This window comes from Hetaerina americana, unplaced genomic scaffold, assembly GCF_022747635.1.
Source record: "Hetaerina americana unplaced genomic scaffold, ioHetAmer1.1.p SCAF_9, whole genome shotgun sequence".
NCBI lineage: Eukaryota > Metazoa > Arthropoda > Insecta > Odonata > Calopterygidae > Hetaerina > Hetaerina americana.
Window position 1 is genome coordinate 21,285,153 of NW_027287538.1, and position 19,754 is coordinate 21,304,906.

Sequence of the window (19,754 nt, forward strand, 5' to 3'; positions counted from 1 at the left end):
ATATCATCCGCTCTTTTTTTCTGCCTTTCAGAACAGATTTCCCAAAATATGCTCCAAAATGTTTTATTCAAATCTAGAAATTAATTTTCCAATAGCTCAAAACCCCCTGCCACTAGCCCCTGCGGTCATTGTGTAGCCGTGGAAACAGGCTAATTGTTTACCTGTTGGATTGATGATGTTGAATTATTTCGTTTGTTATTGTTTTCTGTGTGTATGCGTGTATGAATAAAATAATTCTTTGATGTTTAATATTTCAATGGTCTCACACATACATGCAAACAGTTGTAAATAATTAATTACGTAGAAATATCGCGTAGGCATGCAAATATAAAATGGGCATCGATTGATGAATATGAATGAACTAATATTTGTTAAGCAGGTGAAAGGTCACGAGCCAAATGTATATTCATTTATTCCCTGAAAAGTGTTGAAAATTGATATAACAACTATTTATTCGCAGTACTTAAACAGAAATGTAATGTGAACATAAGTTTTCTATTTTACTACTGCTACTCGTTTACCTAGCATTCTCCCCTCTATCACAGTCTTCAATAACCCATTGCCAATCATTATGCTTTCCATCAATTTTTTCTGTCTCCTCATGATTTTTCCGAACAATCCCCTCACCTCGTCCGCCTTTCCTAGCACTTCTTCGTTTATTTTCCTTTCAGTTCACTTAACCTTCTCCATCCTTCCGTTGGGGTAATTTGACTCTCATCCATTCCTGAGGAAGTATGTGTTTTTCATAATTGTCCATTATGTGGTGCATCTCGCCTAGTTTCAGTTGTCACCCTCAGCGTATAAAGAAAAATTAGTTCTACTTAAATGCATGCTCTTCCACTAACCTCGTGTGTTTTGTTATCATAACCCATTCTTTCCGAATGACCTCATTAGTGTTCTGTTCATCTGTTTTTAACACTCTTTTTGTCTCCGCGGGGGGATATTCCTGCTACCTGCAACGTTGGGTGGCATTCCCTTCCTTTTACAGTCTCCTCGGGGGGTAGAATGTTTTGTGTTGTATGTTCATGTGGTGGTGGTGTTTCACATTCTTGCTTGTTGTGTCCTGGCTTCCGTGTTGTTGGATGGCTTTTGTGCTGCATCCTGGGGTGCAGTTGTTTGTTGATTTATGGCATATGTGTTTTCATGAGTGTTGGATGAAGGAATTTTTGCATGAGTGTGTACGCTGCTATGGGTGTAATTTTCCGTGTTGTTTTTTTGCATGTGGTATTGTTCCTTTTTACGGTTGGTGACCTAACACCCCCCGCCACATGCCCTTGCGGCGGCTTGCGGGGTATTATGTAGATGTAGTTATTTTGTTCTTTCTATTGCTCCTATTTTACTGCGAGCACATCAACGAACACCATACTACATAACCAACGTCATCAGTCGACGTTTGTTTTTTCCTGAAACATCTAATGCTTGTCTTCATAAAATATAATATTGAAAAGAATTCACCGTAATGCACGGCCATTTTTTTCTCCATTGTCCAAAAATTCATCCGTCCACTCCGTTTACCTCAAACAACGTTTCTACCGCCATCCGCACCTTAAAATGAAAACGTTTAATTCTCAACAGTGGATCCATAGAGTAGGTGCCTTGCTTTTTGCAAGAAATTTGCGCCGTAAGGGATAGGTGGGGGTAATTTGGTAGCGGTGGGACATTTTCCGGGGATTGAGGAAAACAAAACTGGAGGGAGAAAACCCTGCGTCAGCAGTAGCCCAATCTTAACAACGAAATACACCAAAGGGTCACACAATATAACGTCCCATCCAACGGACGGCACATTCTATTAGTAGCGTTCTCCTCTTTACATCCCGAGTATGGGGTCGGGATATATATTAAATAATCTGCCAACCACGGGATTCGAACCCGGACCCTGAAAATTGTGATTTCAGTATGTTAACACACCGAACGCGTCCTGATCCCTTAGTTTTAAAACTTGGATTGGTAATAATGTAATTTACTTTTAGGAATGGCGTGATGTTTATAGAATCGAAATGAAAGCATCGATAAAACATTAGCAACACCGTTTATTGTTTACCAACAGAGTCGGCCACCACATCACAACAGTGGAGTGGTGTTTGGTTTTTCAAAACAAAAGCCGACCTCATATTTTTATTACCCAGAGGGCCCGTCGCAAATCCAGTCTAATTGATGTGTATTTTGGCCTAAAAATGTACGCGAAAGACCTCTGATTCACGGCCTGGATGTGCGACTGATTTAATGAACTTAGGTGCGGGATTTTGTTCGCTCCACTTTTGACCGACAAAAACACTGTTGGGTGTCATTCATTAAAAGCGACAAGGGTGTTCTGCATCGGGTGTGCCCATTCAATGAACAATGCGGAAAATGTTATTGCAATAAAACTTGGTGGAATCCGCATAAAATGGAAAACTGTAATCCGGAAATATCGAAATCGTCACCTATAATGATGGTTTTATTCCCGAATCAGCCCTTCTAAAAAGCATGGCTCCCGAATCGTGGAAGGAAAGTATGTGGAATAGCTTTCCTTGCATCCATGAATGTGTTGTATTGGAACCCGATTATTACCAGTCTAAGTCTAAGTACACCTAGGTTAGATTTTTGATGAACCCTGGCAATACACAATGCAGCCTTCCTTAAGTCTTCAGTAAACTGACACCAAATATGCCTAGTAGAACAAAAGGCCAGTCAGCCAAAATGTTACAATCATTCTTAAGCGCAGTATTTGATATATTATTATTAGGTAATCTACCGGTTAAGGTAGGTTTTTGGATGGATACAGCTACTAAATAAAACATTTTGTGACCCCTAGCAAAACACATCATCCTCCTTTACATCAGGTCCCTCTTCGTCTCTGAGTACTTTCCTCCTCCCTTCATCCCGTCCAACATCCCTATCCTGTTCCTTCCCTTTCCTCGTTTGCCTAACATTCTCCCCTCTATTACAGTCTTCAACATCCCTCTGCCGGTCAATACCCCCATCATCCACTTTCCCTGCCTCCATGGGATTTCTCTCAACAAACCTCTGTCCTCGCCCACCATACCAAGTACTTCCTCGTTTATTTTCTTCTCTGTCCATTCCACCTTCTCCATTCTTCTTCACACCCGCATTTCAAAGCCTCCAGTCTACGTCTATCCTCCTGCTTCAATGATCACGTTTCCGCGCCGTACATATCTACGCTCCATATCAAAGTTTTTACGATTCTTTTCTTAACATCCTTACTCAACGTCCCCGTCATCAACTCCCTCCTCCATGTGAAAGCCTCTTTGCCTAGCGCAATTCTTCTCGTTACGTCCTTACTACTTCGGTATGGGCGTATTAATTTACGCCCATACCAAAGTAGCCCGTACCCTACGTATTAATTTGATAGGAGAGGGATACAAATTAATTCAAACAGAACGATAGTTATGAGGTGAAATTTATAATATTCTAATCCATAATGCCGCAAGTCGGTGAAAGGTGCTGTATCTTAAAATAAAGTCTGTGAAAATGTACAAATTCCTTTGATACATCACACAATACCACGGAGTAAAGCCTGATTGCGTATGAGTGTATGCGAATGTTAAGAGATTTTCGAGAAAAGAGGAAAGGTAAGCTTAACGTTTAAAATTTCAGAGCAAAACTAGAGAAAATGTAACAACTAACCTTTCATGTACGCTTTGAAATATCTACACTTTAATGCATATTGGGGAATGGCTCAGTTGAAAATTACTGTCGCGGCATTTGTTGCAGTTCTGTAAATTTGATTCATGTGATGTGTTTTGGACCAAAATGGTTAGTGTAGTGGAGAGGACATAAGTAAAAGAATAATTGAGTCGAGAAATAGAAGGAGGGAATTGATTTGAAGGAAGTTGAATAAGGATGTTAAGAAAAGACGAATGAAAACTTTGAAAATGGAGCTTGGCTTTGTACGATGCGGTCATTGAAGCAAGACGATAGGCGTAAATTGGAGGCATTTAAGATGTGGGTTTGGTTGAAGGAATGAAAAGGATGTTGGGAGAAATTCGAAGTAGTCAGGACGAGCGGATGTAGGAGATTGTATTGAGAGGAAAAAGGATTCAGAATACAATACTTTGATATTGAGGGGAGAAAGATGGGAAGATAAAGGAAGGAAAGGAGAATGGCCATTTTGGATGCAAGCAAGGGATGTAAAAACTATAGAGAGCTAAATATATCGTTCATATAATATGTACTTAGGGGAACGAATGCTATAACTGATTATTATATATAGAGTTCTTGAACCCGATAGTTAATTTTATTTCATATTGATAGGATTTAAATTTATTGGCTAGCTTTTTCGGAGCTTCGAATTGTTCGGTGTGTTAACGCCAACTTGCGGTAGTAATAACTTTCATCTACATCTACATAATACCCCGCAAGCCGCCGCAAGGGCGTGTGGCGGGGGGTGTTAGGTCACCAACCGTAAAAAGGAACAATAACACATGCAAAACAACAACATGGAAAATTACACCCACAGCAGCGCACACACTCATACAAAAATCCCTTCATCCAAAACTCATGCAAACACATATACCGCAAACCATCAAAAAACTGCACGCCAGGATGCAGCACGAAAGCCATCCTACAACGCGGAAGCCAGGACGCAACAAGCAAGAATGTGAAACACCCACATGAACATGCACCACAAAACACTCTTTGATGTTTAATATTACTTATTTTTCCGGACTTTTCTGCATTACATAGGCAAATAAGAGCATCAGAAGATGTTTATTAATTCATTGCATCTGTTAATTTTCGTGAACACGTCCATGCACGTACTTTGCCAAAACATGGAAAACTTGCACAATCCGGAATGGACACGTGGTCCCCAGGTATTCCGCCTTTCGCAGGTTGGACTGTGCGTACACGGCCGCCCCTCACCAAACAACAGGGATAGCTGGCCGAGAGAAAAAAGAATTGCAAAAAGCCACCGCTCTGTCCTTACTCCTTCACCCATCCGGAATCCTTCTTCTTTACCCCCTTCCACCCCCATCCCCTTTACCTCCCCTCCCTCTCCTCTATCTCTCTCTCCATCTCCTCATTCCCCTCCATTCCCATTCCGCCCCTCCAATCTCCCCTCCTACGCCTCCAAGTATTTTCCCCCCCGGCCGCCACGAGGGGAACGGCGCTGCCAATCGTGCCCCATCGCCCAGCCAGTTCGCCCATTCCGGCAAAACGGTCAGTATCGCTTCGTTCCCGAGTGGGTTCGTTGTTGTATTCGCTGTTTGTGTCGCGAGTGATCCGTGAAAAATAACAATATTGTAGAGTTTGTGTCTGTTTGTTGCGCGCTTTCCCATTCCGTGCAGACGTTCGGGAGATTGTTGCGAGCAATTCACATCCCGGTGACCTGTGTACGGCGTCGACACCGCGGAGGGGGAAGGAAGGAAGGAGTTGTGACCCTGCTTCTCCTTTTGAACAGGTGAGGGAGATTGTGTCTGGTTCGTCCCGAGAGCGTTATCCTCCTCGGCCGACGCTCTCGAGGAGAGCGAGCGGGCAGGGCGACCCCTCCCGATCCTTCGTCGGCCATGAATCGATTGCCTCCATTCCCCGGGCGTGGGCCCCCCCCCTTGCTTTCTTCTTTCTCCGTTTCTTCCTCCTCCCGTACTCTCCTGCATCGCATGCCGAAGTCTGAACTGCCTGGCTTCTTTTTCTCGTGTCACTTACGCACATGATTTTCGACGTGGACGCGGGAAGAAAGATAGGGTCATCCGCATCCCTTTCATCTCTTTTAAACGAATGATATCTAATGCCAACCGACCCCTCCTTGTTTGTATGTATTCTTTAAACTCCGCGGAAAATGCTACCCGGAAACGTCTCTCCAGGCTGTCCCATGCCCACGTATTCACATATATATGTACCTGGATTTTTCTCTCGAGTTCACCCAGTTATAGTGCTCGTTTTGTTGAAGAATTAATGCTTTCTAGTGGCTCACTTTCGAAGTTCTGAAGGGAGTTTTTGCTAGGGTTGGATAAACTATGAGAGCGGGATTCTTCACATTCCTCTTGTATATTTTCTGTCTGTTCTAGAGGATTAAGACATCATAATATGATCTGAATGTAAATAATATTTCTCAGATAGTCCCAACCCGATACTCGGAAGTATGTGTATCTCACGTTAAGTATCATGCATTAACTACCTTAAACATTCCAGTCAAGCTATTCGTGCAAAGGCGTACTACAATCCATTTCAAAACGAGTATTGTTGTGTTAACTTGAACAATCCATGTGACATTCTTCAATTGTTATCCGGAGATATTGTTTTTAATCGACTTTCGTTGTTAATCCCCATTATTCACAACAATTGTAACGCATGCGTTAGGTGTATTTATGCAGTTGTTTTGCCAATATGCGAGTTAAAACGTAGGTAAACCAGAACTTGTAGTTTGCGTGAAACATATTATTCCTCTGTGTGTAGCATAAATGTTTTGTAATGCGGAAATGTAATCCGTATCATATCGTGGCCTAATTTTTCATTGTTTACAATGGTTCGTTCATCTTTGTTTTCCCGTCGAACACAAGGTGACACGCTTTTGCATGATCAAGAGAACCATCTTGTATATTGTATTGCTTGTTTTGTGTATATTACCTTAGTTAAGGTCATAAATGGCTTGCCTTTGGAAGAATTTCATTAGAATTTTGAATGAAGATATCATTTCGAATTTCGTTGATCCTTCATGATTCATTTTAACGTCGACAGCGTTAATAATGATCCAGACTTGCAGATGCTAGTGATTTATAACAATTATATTTGTGAGTCACAAATGTCACGTGCATCGAAGCATTACTGACATTCAAGCATCATTTCCCAATGCTCTCATCTAGGGTGTATGATTATGCGTGCCAAATTGCATTTTATTTCTTGGCACAACAAAGGCAAGGGGTTCGAAATAAGGATTAAGTGACTCGACATCAGTGAAAACCGATAGCTAAGCTAGCTTACTGTAAGCCGAACTCCTTCGCAGGAAATAGTCACCCACGCAAGTCGCCATCCCGAAAAGCCTACTTCGAACTCTGTGTGTGTTTTGTTTTGGGAACATTGCGTTTTTCACTACGAATGCTCAAACGAATTCGCATGGCTAGAAAAAGCTTGTGCAGTTTTCATATTTTTCTCGAGAATTGATGGGCGATGCAATAGCTGTTTCGCCCTGATTATTATTCCTATCGGTAATCTACCGGTTAAGGTAAGTTTTGGATGGCGACAATTCCCTTGTGTCTCATAAGAAAACATAACCCAACATCCCACTCCACAACAAGTCCCACTTCATCTCCGTATACTTCCCTCCTACCGTCATTCCGTCCAGCATCCCTATCCTATTCCCGCCCCTTCCTCGTTTGCATAACATTCTCCCCTCTATCACAGTTTTCAACACCCCATTGCCAATCAATAGGCTCTGCATACATTTTTTCCTGTCTCCTAACGATGTCTCCCGGCAATCCCCTCTCTTCCCCACCTTACTTACCTAGTACTTCCTCGTTCGTTTTTCTCTCAGTCCACTTCACCTATTATCATTAAGTTCACTAACTAATATGTTCTCCGACTGCTCGAGCTGCAATACTGCGTATCTTTGTAATCGAAACTGGCACATAAAATGTACCATAAATGAATCAAGTTCCGTCGAAGTTTTAGAAACATATTTTCACTACCCGCCTGTTCGCCATGCGGGTACGTTTTTGTTTTGGTGTTCATTCTCGTCTCCGATGAAATTCTTATTTATTTACATAGTACCCTGCAAGGTACCTGTAGGGTGTTTGGCAGGGGGTGATGAGACCGGTCTACTTTTGACCAAAATACTTTTCCCTCCCTAGCGCTCTCGCACAACGTTATTCTGATCCCCAAAATCGTCCGTGGGAAAAATGACATCTTAAATATATCTTTGTGAAATTCCTTAATTATGAGGGTAAAAATAAACTTTGCACTTTCACAGTAAAGTATCAATTTATATGGATGAGGTTCGATCTGTAATATAATCTCAGTTTTGATACCGTGTATGGTAATCTGACATATTTTGCAAAGTTTTCACATAGTTATTATAAGTGCGGGTAGGGGGTAATGCTACATAACCGTGACTGTTGTCATTTAAGCAATTAAACAAGTCCTAAACCGTTTGTTATCGTCATCAGACTCCGTAAATGCAATTAATATGGACAGATTGTTGAGTGTGTAGACCGTTTTGATTTGACGATGGGATGTTGAAGAATGCATTGCAATAGGGACGTTACGCAGATGAGAAAGTGGTTCAGAAAGAGGATAGGTGCATTTTGGATGTAATGGAGGGAGCTAGGAAGTACATGCGGCCTTGAAGAAGGTTTTATTGTAGTCGCAAGGGTGTCAGTTTGTGCCCTGGAAGGAGATGCAGGGAAATGTTGATCAATGTATCCATTCGAAACATACTTTAAACGGTGGATTACCAACAGTTAAAAAGATGGAATGCTAAATTCAAAATTAAACAAACATTTTTGAAACTCTTTTAACACATTGATAAATTCTTCAATACATTTTTGTCCCTGAGTTGTGGTAAAGTTTGAAAGTGTAGGGTAAAAATGGAGTACGTAGATGGAACAGTTTACTTATCTCGGAAGTGTTCTGGACCAGGATGGTCAGAGTAGTGGGAACATAAGGAGATGAATTGCGTTAGGCAAAGAAGCTCTCTCAAGGAGGATAGAATCGATGACTGGGACGTTGGGTAAGAATGTTAAGAAAAGGCTCGTTTAAAATTTGATAAGAAGTATAGTTATGTACGGCGCGGAAACTTGGGCATTGAAGCAACATGATATTTGTAGATTGAAGGCTTTTAAAATGTGTGTGTGGATAAGGGGAAATGGAGTGGGAGGAAAAAAATGGAGACGTACTTGGCATGGTGATAGGAGAGAGGTTTTTGTTGGGAAAGAAATCCAAAGGATGCTGGTAAGTTGGATGCACAGCGTTTTGATTGGCCATGAGATGTTGAGGAATACCGTGATATATATATATATATATATATATATATATATATATATATATATATATATATATATATATATATATATCACGGTATTGGGTCCTACTCTCTATACGGTATATATATATATATATATATATATATATATATATATATATATATACCGTATGGAGTGTAGGACAAACGACTAAGAAGGGAATAGGGTAGGTGCATTTCGGAATGAACGTTGGGAGGATAGAAGTAGGCGAAATTGAAGAACGGGGGGGTTTATGGTAGTAGGGTCGGGTGTTAGGGTTTGTGTTCTTGGAAGAGGCTTTAGAAGAAGCAGTGGTGTCTTTTCTGTGTGTATCGAAAACGTACGTTAAACCGTACAGTGCCAATTATTATTCTGGTAAACTAACTGACTTATGTTTTTAAGAAACTGTCTCCAGATGAGGAGATTTTGCTTCAAATTAAATGTCACTCGCCCGTAGATCGAAATGGTCAAATTCACGTGAAAAACATTTCGCTAGATACGGCAATTAGTAGTTCATCTGTTTTTTTTATATCCCGTGACTCGTGGCGCAGGTAATTTATTGTAGTGTCGTTCGGTGGAAAAGTTTATTTTTTTTTAAAAAAAACGTCAGGTGTCCGCAGTTGAGCGAACGTGAAGCGAGCGTACCTTTTCAACATCTAAGCGACGTATCATTGTTCATTTTGACGAGAACATGTTGGTTAATAATTATCACTTCGTGAAGGAAGTGCATTTGTCACTCTCGAAAATTATATGTATCTGCTAGATCTTTTTTGGTTTTTTTTGTTAATTTCGTTTCCACATCGCGTGCAAATTGCATTTAGTTATTACTTTTTTCCACGCAGAACATTCTCATGAACAAAAAAATTACGTGTTTGAAATTTGGTTGCCTGGCAACGGGGCAGGGGAGGAGGAAGTGGGGGGGGGGGTGAAGGCGGGTGAAATAGACAGCATGCATACCTCTTGTTATAGTTCAGCCTTTTATCTGGAGACGACGAATATTAAACTTATATTTTTTTAAGTAGGAGTCGCGGTAGTCCAGGGATAGAGCGTTGGACTTCCGGCCAGATTCCCTCCTCATAAATATTACGGATCAGCCCATATAGCCTCTTCCTCCCACATTTTCCTAAGCATTTCAATAGTTCTGCGGGAATGTTATCCACCCCCACGGCCGTATTTAATTTCATCTACCTTAATGCCCTTTCTATCTCATCGTCTAGTATGCCTGGACCTAAGCTATCTTCCTCTACGTCATTTTCCTTTTCTATGTCTAACTTTGTTGGTCGAAGTTCGTTACTATACAGTTCTTCTTTATATTCCTTCCATCTCTCTCGGATATTTCCTGCGTCAACTATTATCTTACCCGCCTTATCTCTAACTGTTTGCATAGATCTCCCTTTCTTACTTTCCGATAAAGATTTAACTTTGCTATACAGCGCACCAATTTTACTCTTCCTCTGCAGACTTTCCATATCCTCGCACTGCGTCTTACGCCAAGCTTCTGTTGCTTTATTTGTTGCCCGCCTCAATTTTTTGTTTAATTCTGAGGACTTCATTTTGTATGTATATATATTAATATATATATATATATATATATATATATATATATATATATATATATATATATATATATATATATAGTGGGTAGCGGTAGTCCATGGGGTAGACCGTTGGACTACTGACCGGAGGGTCCCGGGCTCGATTCCTGGGCAAGGCACTCTGCTGGGCACCTGCAGCTCCACCCAAGCTATATGAATTTTTCGGGTACCAGATCTTCCTGGGAAACCATAACCGGCACAGGGAAAGGAACTAGCCCCCCTACCCTGATGTGTGAATTTCACACGCCGTATAGGGCTTAGTACTGGGTGATCTCTACCATCACCTACTAAACCGACCTTGGGGGTGATTACTGTGTTTATTGCTCTATCCTTTAAGTGTTTTCTTCTATGTATGTGAGTGCACAATTTTCTGTGCCTCCATTTCTTATACTTCTTATATCCTCAAAATTCTTCTTATTCTTATCATTTTAATAATTGTCTTGGCATTCGTCTTATGTGGTATTCTACCGTGTAAGGTAGGTTTTTGGATTTTCTACATCATACATCTATTGTAAACCAGTATATATTGATTTCGTTTTCCGTCTAGAGTAATTGTAAGACTTGAATGATTACCCTTTATTTTATCGAATGCCAGTCTAAGGTGGGATTTGATTGTACACAGAATAATCATCGCTAGATCTTTAAGCCTCACCTAATAAGGCACAACCTGACACCCTCTTTAAGTACTACAGTAAACCTTTCTTCAAGTCAGAATACATCTCCCTTCATTCCCTCCAACATGCCTATTCTCTTTCGCTGCCTCCATTTCACTTGCCTAACGTTTTCCATTGTATATATTTATATCCCAGTCTTCAACATACGTCCATTATTAACTATTATTATTAGGTAATCTACCGGTTAAGGTAGGTTTTTGGATGGACATAATTACTTATTAAATAATTTGTGACCTCTAGCAAAACACAACATCCTACTCTACATCAGGTCCCTTTTCAGCTCTGAGTACCTTCTTCCTCCCTTCATCCCGTCTAACATCCCTATCCTGTTCCTTCCCTTTCCTCGTTTGCCTAACATTCTCCCCTCAATTACAGTCTTCAACATCCCACTGCCGGCCAATGCCCCCTTCATCCACTTTTCCTACCACCATAGGATTGCTCCCAACAAACCCCTCTCTTCGCCCACCATACCAAGTACTTCCTCATTTGTTTTCTTCTCTGTCCATTCCACCTTCTCCATTCTTCTCCACACCCACATTTCAAAAGCCTCCAGTCTACGTCTATCCTCCTGCTTCAATTACCACGTTTCCGCGCCGTACATAGCTACGCTCCATATCAAAGTTTTTACGAGTCTTTTCTTAATATCATTATTAACTAGTGCATATTAATTCCATTCGCCAGATTAGGGTAAAAAGAGGAAATTTATTGTCGAATTAATAAAGTCTCCAAGAATTTAGCTACGAGTGAAAGTTTTGTTTGACAGTGTGGGCTACATCAGCCCACAATTTAATAAGATCAACAATGACTGTGTTACGCCCACACAGTTTCTTAGATGTACAGAAGAATAATTTTAATTTTTGAAGTAAATTCAAAGTTTGAAAGATGTAGCAACTCAAGATTCCGCGAAGTAAAGACGTTTTTAACTTGAATAGCCAGGTTTCTAAACATCTTCTGAAGATAGTGTACAGAGGTATATTCGTTTTAAAGTTCCATAGCATTTTTTTCAGGCATTGTTTTCCAACCCTCACCACTACTGTCCTGGGTTTTTCCGCTGGTGACCTTTAAAGGATAATTTAGAAATTGTCGTTGAATTAACATTAGGCCGAAATGGTGACGTCTCATCCACCGATGATGCCCACTTCTTGCTCTCACAACAATGCGCAAAACTTCAGCATTTAATGGCGAACAATCTCATACTAAGTCTGGTTTCAAACGATTCCGGGAAATTTTATCTTTCACTAATGACTTTCAATACTCACCTGGCTCGGAGCACACACCCCTTACGATTCCGACTTGGCGCCGTGTGACTTTCTTTTGTTTCCCCGGCTGAAGCTGAAAGGAAAGCATTGGGAGACCGTGGAAAACATCCAAAATCATATTAAAATGTTCCTGGGAGACACTCCCGTCGTGGAGTCATCATGGTGCCTTCCAGGCTTTGCATAAACGTCTCCGAAAGTGTATTTGATGCAAGGGGAGAGTATTTTGAAGAATTTTTAAGCATTTGTACGAGTACGTAAATCGATAAATTTATTTTTCCCGGAGAAATAAATTAAATCTTGCGCATTATTTTCGTTATGGTCCATGCTTACGGTATGCTCAGTACTTTAGTTTTAGCCCTTTTTAGTTTTATGATTGAATCTAATGGTTTCTTTAGTTGTGAATATGATATTGAACGTATTTTATTCAGTCGTGGATATAAGGGTTCTTTAGGGTTATCGTCACAACAATTGATTCGAAGGAAAACAATATTCTCCATTACCCTTTATGTAATGCCATCAACGCCGTAAATACCCTTATTCCTTCGTAATATTCGATATGACGTGCTTTTTGCGTCTTTCAATTCCATCCTCTTGAGCGTATTTCACGTCCTTAATCATTCTGGATTTCTTCTCTCCTCCATTTCGCTTGCGGTTTTCTTCCAGTTTACTTAATATCACCCATGTGCCTTTATATATATCTGTGTAGATGGGCCTCTATTCCTCTTTCTTCCTCTCGTGTAGACTTCAAAACGTGCTTCACTAAAGGAGCAACTTGGTCATTAATCATACCACTATCCTCCCCCTCGATCTCCGTCACTTCCCCCCCCTCTCTCCACCCTACAAAACCGCATTCCCGCCGCTGCCTACTTAATCTTCCATTTTCTTCGTCGCTGCAGTCTCATTTGCGTCTTATTTCCGTGGAAAAGTATATTTTTGTATCAGCTTCTTTGATCGAGTCTTTTATTTCGTAACTTCTCTCGCAGATTCTCCTTTTTTTCTCCTTGACGACGAAGGCTCGTGTATTCTTGCAAGTGATACTTTTATTCATTTGCGTTTCAATTATTTTTTCTTCCTCTTATTACAATTCCTTCCCTTCTATAATAATGTAAGAATGTTGCTCCACTTCTCGTTGCGCGTTCCAGACTTTTAAGAGAGGATTACCGTGGTGCTATCGTTTGTTAAAATCTTAAGGCGGTCACCTGAGATGCTTGGGATTAAGTAAAGATATTTAAAAAAATCATTAGGTTCGCGTTCAGTTGCTGAATAGCCGATTACTCCGAGTGAAATTTAAAAAAAAACCATGACAGCGCATGTGTTTGCCAGACAATTATTTCCAACAAAAGGAAAGTTTACATCATTTCCTCGATTGTTGTTCCGCCGGTGACCGCGTGCAGACTTTTGAAAAACTATGTTACATGTATTAAGCGAACGGTAACTACGGTCGTGTGACTATTATGGGAAGAGAGACAACCCCAGCCGTACTCGTTAGCCCAGGATTTCTGAGTGTTTTATCAAGGGTCAATGCTATCTAGTAAACCTTAGCCAGACATATTTTGGTTCTAACCCCTTTGCGTTATCTATCTATTTATTTATTTTTAGTTTTTTCAATCATATTTATTTTATTTTTTATGTCAGTTATTTAAAAAAAATCGATTTACTGCATATATGTTCTCTAATTTCCCTCCCCCATCCTTTGTCCATTTATAAGAGTATACGGCTGGGGTTGACCCTTCCCATAATACTATGTTACATACTTTACATACTTTCGTGTTTACTTGTTGGCACCCACGAGGGAATAATCAATATTCAAACATTTTATTTGCTCAGTAAGAAACAAGTAAAGGTGCAAGAGTAATATCCCAAGACTTTCTTAAGGAATCTGATTGTTATCTTTACAATTGCAAAAATAAAGCAATGTCCCTACTAGGCTTTCTTTACCGCTTAACAGAAATTAAAGATCCAATTGCACTCCATTCATACTTCTCAATAATTGTCCTTTCCATCATATCATATTGCTCCCCCATTTGGTCCACCTCATCCCCAACTAATCTTAATTCCCTCGATGGAATCTCTCACTTCTTTGCCAAAATAGTCAATCACCGAGTCGTCCCACTTTACCGCAATATGTCCTCAAATGCTGTTCTGTCTTCTTTATCCATTTCTAGTCCCCAAAGCTGCAGACTTAAAGCTGATTTAAAACTCCTCCACAACACCCTAAACTCGACCATTGATTGCCCTGAACTGCTATCTTTCTTCAACTTCAGGAAACCAACCCGATCCACCCGCACCCTCTCCGTACTCCATCTGCCCATTCCTAGAATATCTCTCACCAAGCGCTCACTGTTATTTCACCTCTCCTCCCTTCTAAAGTCACTCCCTCACACTGTCGACCCTTATAATTTATCATGCAACAACTTCACCACCCAAGCTTTATCCCACCTTTCAGTAAATTAAAATTTTCCCCGGTCCATGCTTGGTTCTCGTTGTTATTGTTATGCTGTTATTGTCTTTTGTCCTCTTTTGTGTTTGTTATATTTTTCACTGTAAAATGGCGCTACTGCTGTATGTGAACTATGTTTTAAAATAAAATAAATAAATAAATAAAAATAAATAAATAAAATAAATAAAATAAATAAAATAAATAAAATAAATAAAATAAATAAAATAAATAAAATAAATAAAATAAATAAAATAAATAAAATAAATAAAATAAATAAAATAAATAAAATAAATAAAATAAATAAAATAAATAAAATAAATAAAATAAATAAAATAAATAAAATAAATAAAATAAATAAATAAAATAAATAAAATAAATAAAATAAATAAAATAAATAAAATAAATAAAATAAATAAAATAAATAAAATAAATAAAATAAATAAAATAAATAAAATAAATAAAATAAATAAAATAAATAAAATAAATAAAATAAATAAAATAAATAAAATAAATAAAATAAATAAAATAAATAAAATAAATAAAATAAATAAAATAAATAAAATAAATAAAATAAATAAAATAAATAAAATAAATAAAATAAATAAAATAAATAAAATAAATAAAATAAATAAAATAAATAAAATAAATAAAATAAATAAATTGCCTTCTTCTAGATCACAGATGGAACAAAATTAGGTGTCAGAACAATATTGTCGAAATATACTGATTACAATCTGAAAATCCTTATAACTAAAACTCCCCATTCACTCAAATTTACATATTAAAGGTTGGTTGTTAATATCCTTTGAATAAGATATCAGTAGTAGTAGTTTTGAGGGGAGGCGACCGACAGCTGAGGTCATTTGCGCCATAAGGGATGGACAGGGAAGGATGAAGGGTGGAGAGAAACCCGGCGTCGGCATTAGCCTACTATTTACGAAAGGCGCCAAGGGGTCCACAGCTTAGCGTCCCATCCGACGGACGGCGTACTCACTCAAAGTGCCCTCCACGAAGCACCTCAAGGAGGGATCGAGATACCTCTGAAAAATATTCAACACCGCCGGGATTTGAACCCGCGCCCTCAGGGTGGTCACGATGTAAACGAATCATTACGTAATACACGAGAATGTTCATAGAATTTTTACTCATTTTGATGGGAATTGTTTTGACCATCTAACAGCCCTTGAAGAGATATCACGAGTATATCACGTTTACAGGATAGTATGATTAATTGTTTTTTAACAGATAACCATGACTTAGGGAGCGTTTTGTTTTTTAAACATTAACATGTCAGTTAAGACACACATGTATGGTTGTTATCCCCTATTTTTAACCTTGTTTATACATTGTTCCATGACAACTCAAGTAATTCATGTAATTAGCGTTAGAAGTATTTAATATCATCGCATACGTCATGCTATTCTTTTTAATCGTTTTTGAAAACTCCCCACCGCATTAAAAGCTACTTATATATGTTTTTCAGAGATTCCTTACGCATTCATTTGGAAGATATATTCAGTATTGATTGAACTAATGCAATCAATAATCAGTTTTCCCTTGGTCATAATTTTTTTATAATACTTGTCTAGATGTTGTTACGTGATTGGGTTAGTTGGATTTAAAAATTTGATGCACTGGATTATTTCTCAAGTTAATTTTCTCCCGTTTCCTCATTACGCTTATTGAGTGGACGTCCTGTCCCTGTCTCGCCCTGTTTGTCCTCCAAGAATGGCCACCCGTTTACTCAGATGGCGTGCGCGGAAAATACGTAGTACGTATCCCTTTTATTCTTCTGATCCCCATGGCTAATTAAGCGAGAGGGATTTTTTAGGATTCCTTCAAATATTATAAGCCCCCCCGACAGTGTTTTGGTAATTTCTCGAATATCACAGTTTACCCTTCTTACGAAATCTCAGGATAAACCAAGTACTTGGTTTGGGATTCATTTTCAATTGTTGATTCAATAATCAACCAATTAGCCCTAAGAATATTTTTTAATTGACGTGGTAACGGTAATTATTTTTTCAGGCGAGGGGATGTTGTTTAATTCGATTGTCGTGGTTGGCTCATTAGTAATTACTGATGCAGTAGTTTATTGCATAGTAAAATTTAATTTCTGTTGTTTTTTTGAAAGATGGGATAAGCTTAAAAAAATAAGGTGATGCAGTCGAAGTAGAGAAGAAAATTTTCAGAAAGGAACACTGAAACAAATGGAAGAGTTTTTTTTACTACTTGGACAGCAAAAATCAAAAGAGATTGAAGATGCAGGTGGGATATAGTAAGCAGAATGGGTAGAGCGAAGAATACTATCTATCTTAAAGATTAGCTTTTTTGGGAAAACAGGACATTAATGGACACTCAGAAAAAATATTTCAAGATTTACTCTCGGAGACTTTTCTGAAGACATGAAGACGTGGAATATGAGGAAATAGAAGATTCAGAAGTGACAGAAATTTGGTGGTACTGAAGAATGCTGAAAAAGAAATTGATGAACATTGTGACGAGTGTGTAAGTCCTTGGATGGGTTGGTGAAGGGATAGGTTTGCGGAGGGTCTTTGAAGATGAGGAAAGAGGGTATTGATTGGGGGTATCTTCAGGCACGATATGATACTGGAGTTCATAATTTGAAGGAAGCATAGAAAGGGGAAGAATTCCTGAGTAAGGCCTAGGATGAACTGCGATAAGCAGGTGATGGTAACTGTCGATGAACCGCAATGTTGACCAGTAAGAATCTCATTAGTTTTCTCTTTCCCTTGACCCGGTCCATGTCAGTGCATCTTATCAAACCGTTAGGTCAAGCTTCCATTATCATCAACAGGATTTCTCCGATATTCCCGACGCTTGTTTACCTCACGACGCCCTAAATTTAGGCATTGTCGTCCCTTCAGATCACGTGGCCTGGCAAACCTCAATTGTTATTGTAGGAATTTCATGGCGCGAAGCCATAATACCATAGCAACACTACCCCATCGCGGAAAAAGCGGGAAGGCTTTTACCTTTATGGCTGTTTTCGAAAAGAGATGGAGAATAAAAGAATAATTAATAAAAAAAAACAAAAGACTAAGCGAGAACCCTTAATGCGTCTCGTGTCCTACTCCGAAAAATTGCCCTATTTTCTCTCCTCATCCTACTCCGGTATCCAAATGCTACTTCTCCCTCTTTTATTCGGGTGACAATTCGCGTGACCATCCGAATCCGAGAACCCCCCCCCCCCACGCACACTTTACTCTCCCCTGGACAATCTTGCAATTATGCAATATCCGTTATCGCTGTCGCATTGTGCCAACACTTTTTGGGATAATTTCACCGCGTTCTTTTTGAAATAATTGCCCGCCGGGGAACGTTTTCGGAATATACAATTAGATTCTTGTAGCGATCTCCGGTCTCCCAGCGATAAATTTCACGAACGGTCCCGCCCACCCCTCATGAGATAGTGTCAATTTTTCCCTTGTCGAAACAAATAGCTCGAAAGGCTTATTTTAAAGGTGATCGGATTGATATCAGTTTTTTATCGTATTTATTTTTTGTAATTATCCACGATTAAGTCGTGAGGTATTGGTTGGGAGAGTTGTTTGTATCTGTTCTTGCAAGTGTTGCCGGGAGTGGACTTATTGGAAGCTCTTTTTTGTAAGGTTTTTTTATGGATAAGGAAGTTCAGATATCCCTCTTTATTGAAGTTCCGTGTCACACCCGTCAGGTTCCGTGTAGGGTAAAACAGCTCCCTGACTAAGGGGCATAATTTCTTTCCTACTGTTCTTTCCTCTTGTGTGTCGTCTATTTCTCCTTTGGTGGGTGGAACGGCTCCCTAACGCCATCTCTTGGCCAAAGAATCGGGGCACTTGGTTGCATTAAGGCCCCGCAGATTTCAGTGTAAATTACATTTCCTCGATAGCTCAAGTAGTTAGAAAATTGGTCCGGCGAGTCAAAAGCACCGTGGGTCAAGTCCCCTGTTCGTCCTTTATGTGTGTTCCTATCTCAATTTCCTTATATCTATTTCCATTTGAATGACTATATATATTTATATATATATATATATATATATATATTATATATATATATATATATATATATATATATATATATATATATATACTCATATATACAGAAACAGATATAAGGAAAATAATCTGTGAATCCTAACAAAGCACAATCCAGCATCCTGCTCTGCATCAAGTCCCTGCTCATCTCTGTGTACTTCCTTCCTCCCTTCAACCCGTCAAACATCCCTATCCTGATCGTGCCCTTTCCTCGTTTGTCTAAAAATTCTCCCCTCTATTACAGTCTTCCATATCCGTCCGCTGGATGAAAAAAACGATTGTGACAGTTTCCCTGGACGGGCAAAGAGCGACGTCTCCCCGCACATCCTTTGTCCCTTCCACGCCACAAATCGGAGGTGCATCACACTGTCCCTGAAACTGTGCATAACCATAATATAATCTGATACCTTTGTGAGTCATCTGGTATTTTCCTTGCATACCTACGCCTTTTGTGGTCTCAAAACCAAGTGTTGGTGATGACTAACCCCTATCTCCTACAGGACTCAATTCCTTTCTTCGCGGTCATTCCTCGTACTTAAACAGTAGTCCACCCCCTCATCACCATTTTTTCTTTCACCTAACATCGCATTCCAATCCCCCATTGGTATCAAATATTCCCTTGTAGGAACACACACGATTATATCTGTTTTATCTCTACTAGTAATATTCTATCCGTTGCTTGTTTTATGTTAACTGCACTTCTTCCTACCTCTTTATTTGATACTATGGCAACCCCTCGTTGGCTCTCGTCCTCGCCGCTGTATACATATTATTCCGTAACTACTACTCCAGTAATCCCCGCAATCCTTCTAT

At 39.3% G+C, this 19,754-nt stretch overlaps 1 protein-coding gene across 2 annotated transcripts in view; it reads left to right on the forward strand.

The window, feature by feature from the left end:
* The first annotated feature begins 5,159 nt into the window (after positions 1 to 5,159).
* LOC139698693 (semaphorin-2A-like) overlaps positions 5,160 to 19,754 on the forward strand; it is a 185,556-nt gene continuing 170,961 nt past the window's right edge. For both annotated transcript variants that reach the window (XM_071597570.1, XM_071597568.1), the window contains exon 1: positions 5,160 to 5,401. The gene's annotated coding sequence lies outside the window, so the exon portion shown is untranslated. The remainder of the gene's footprint in view (positions 5,402 to 19,754) is intronic.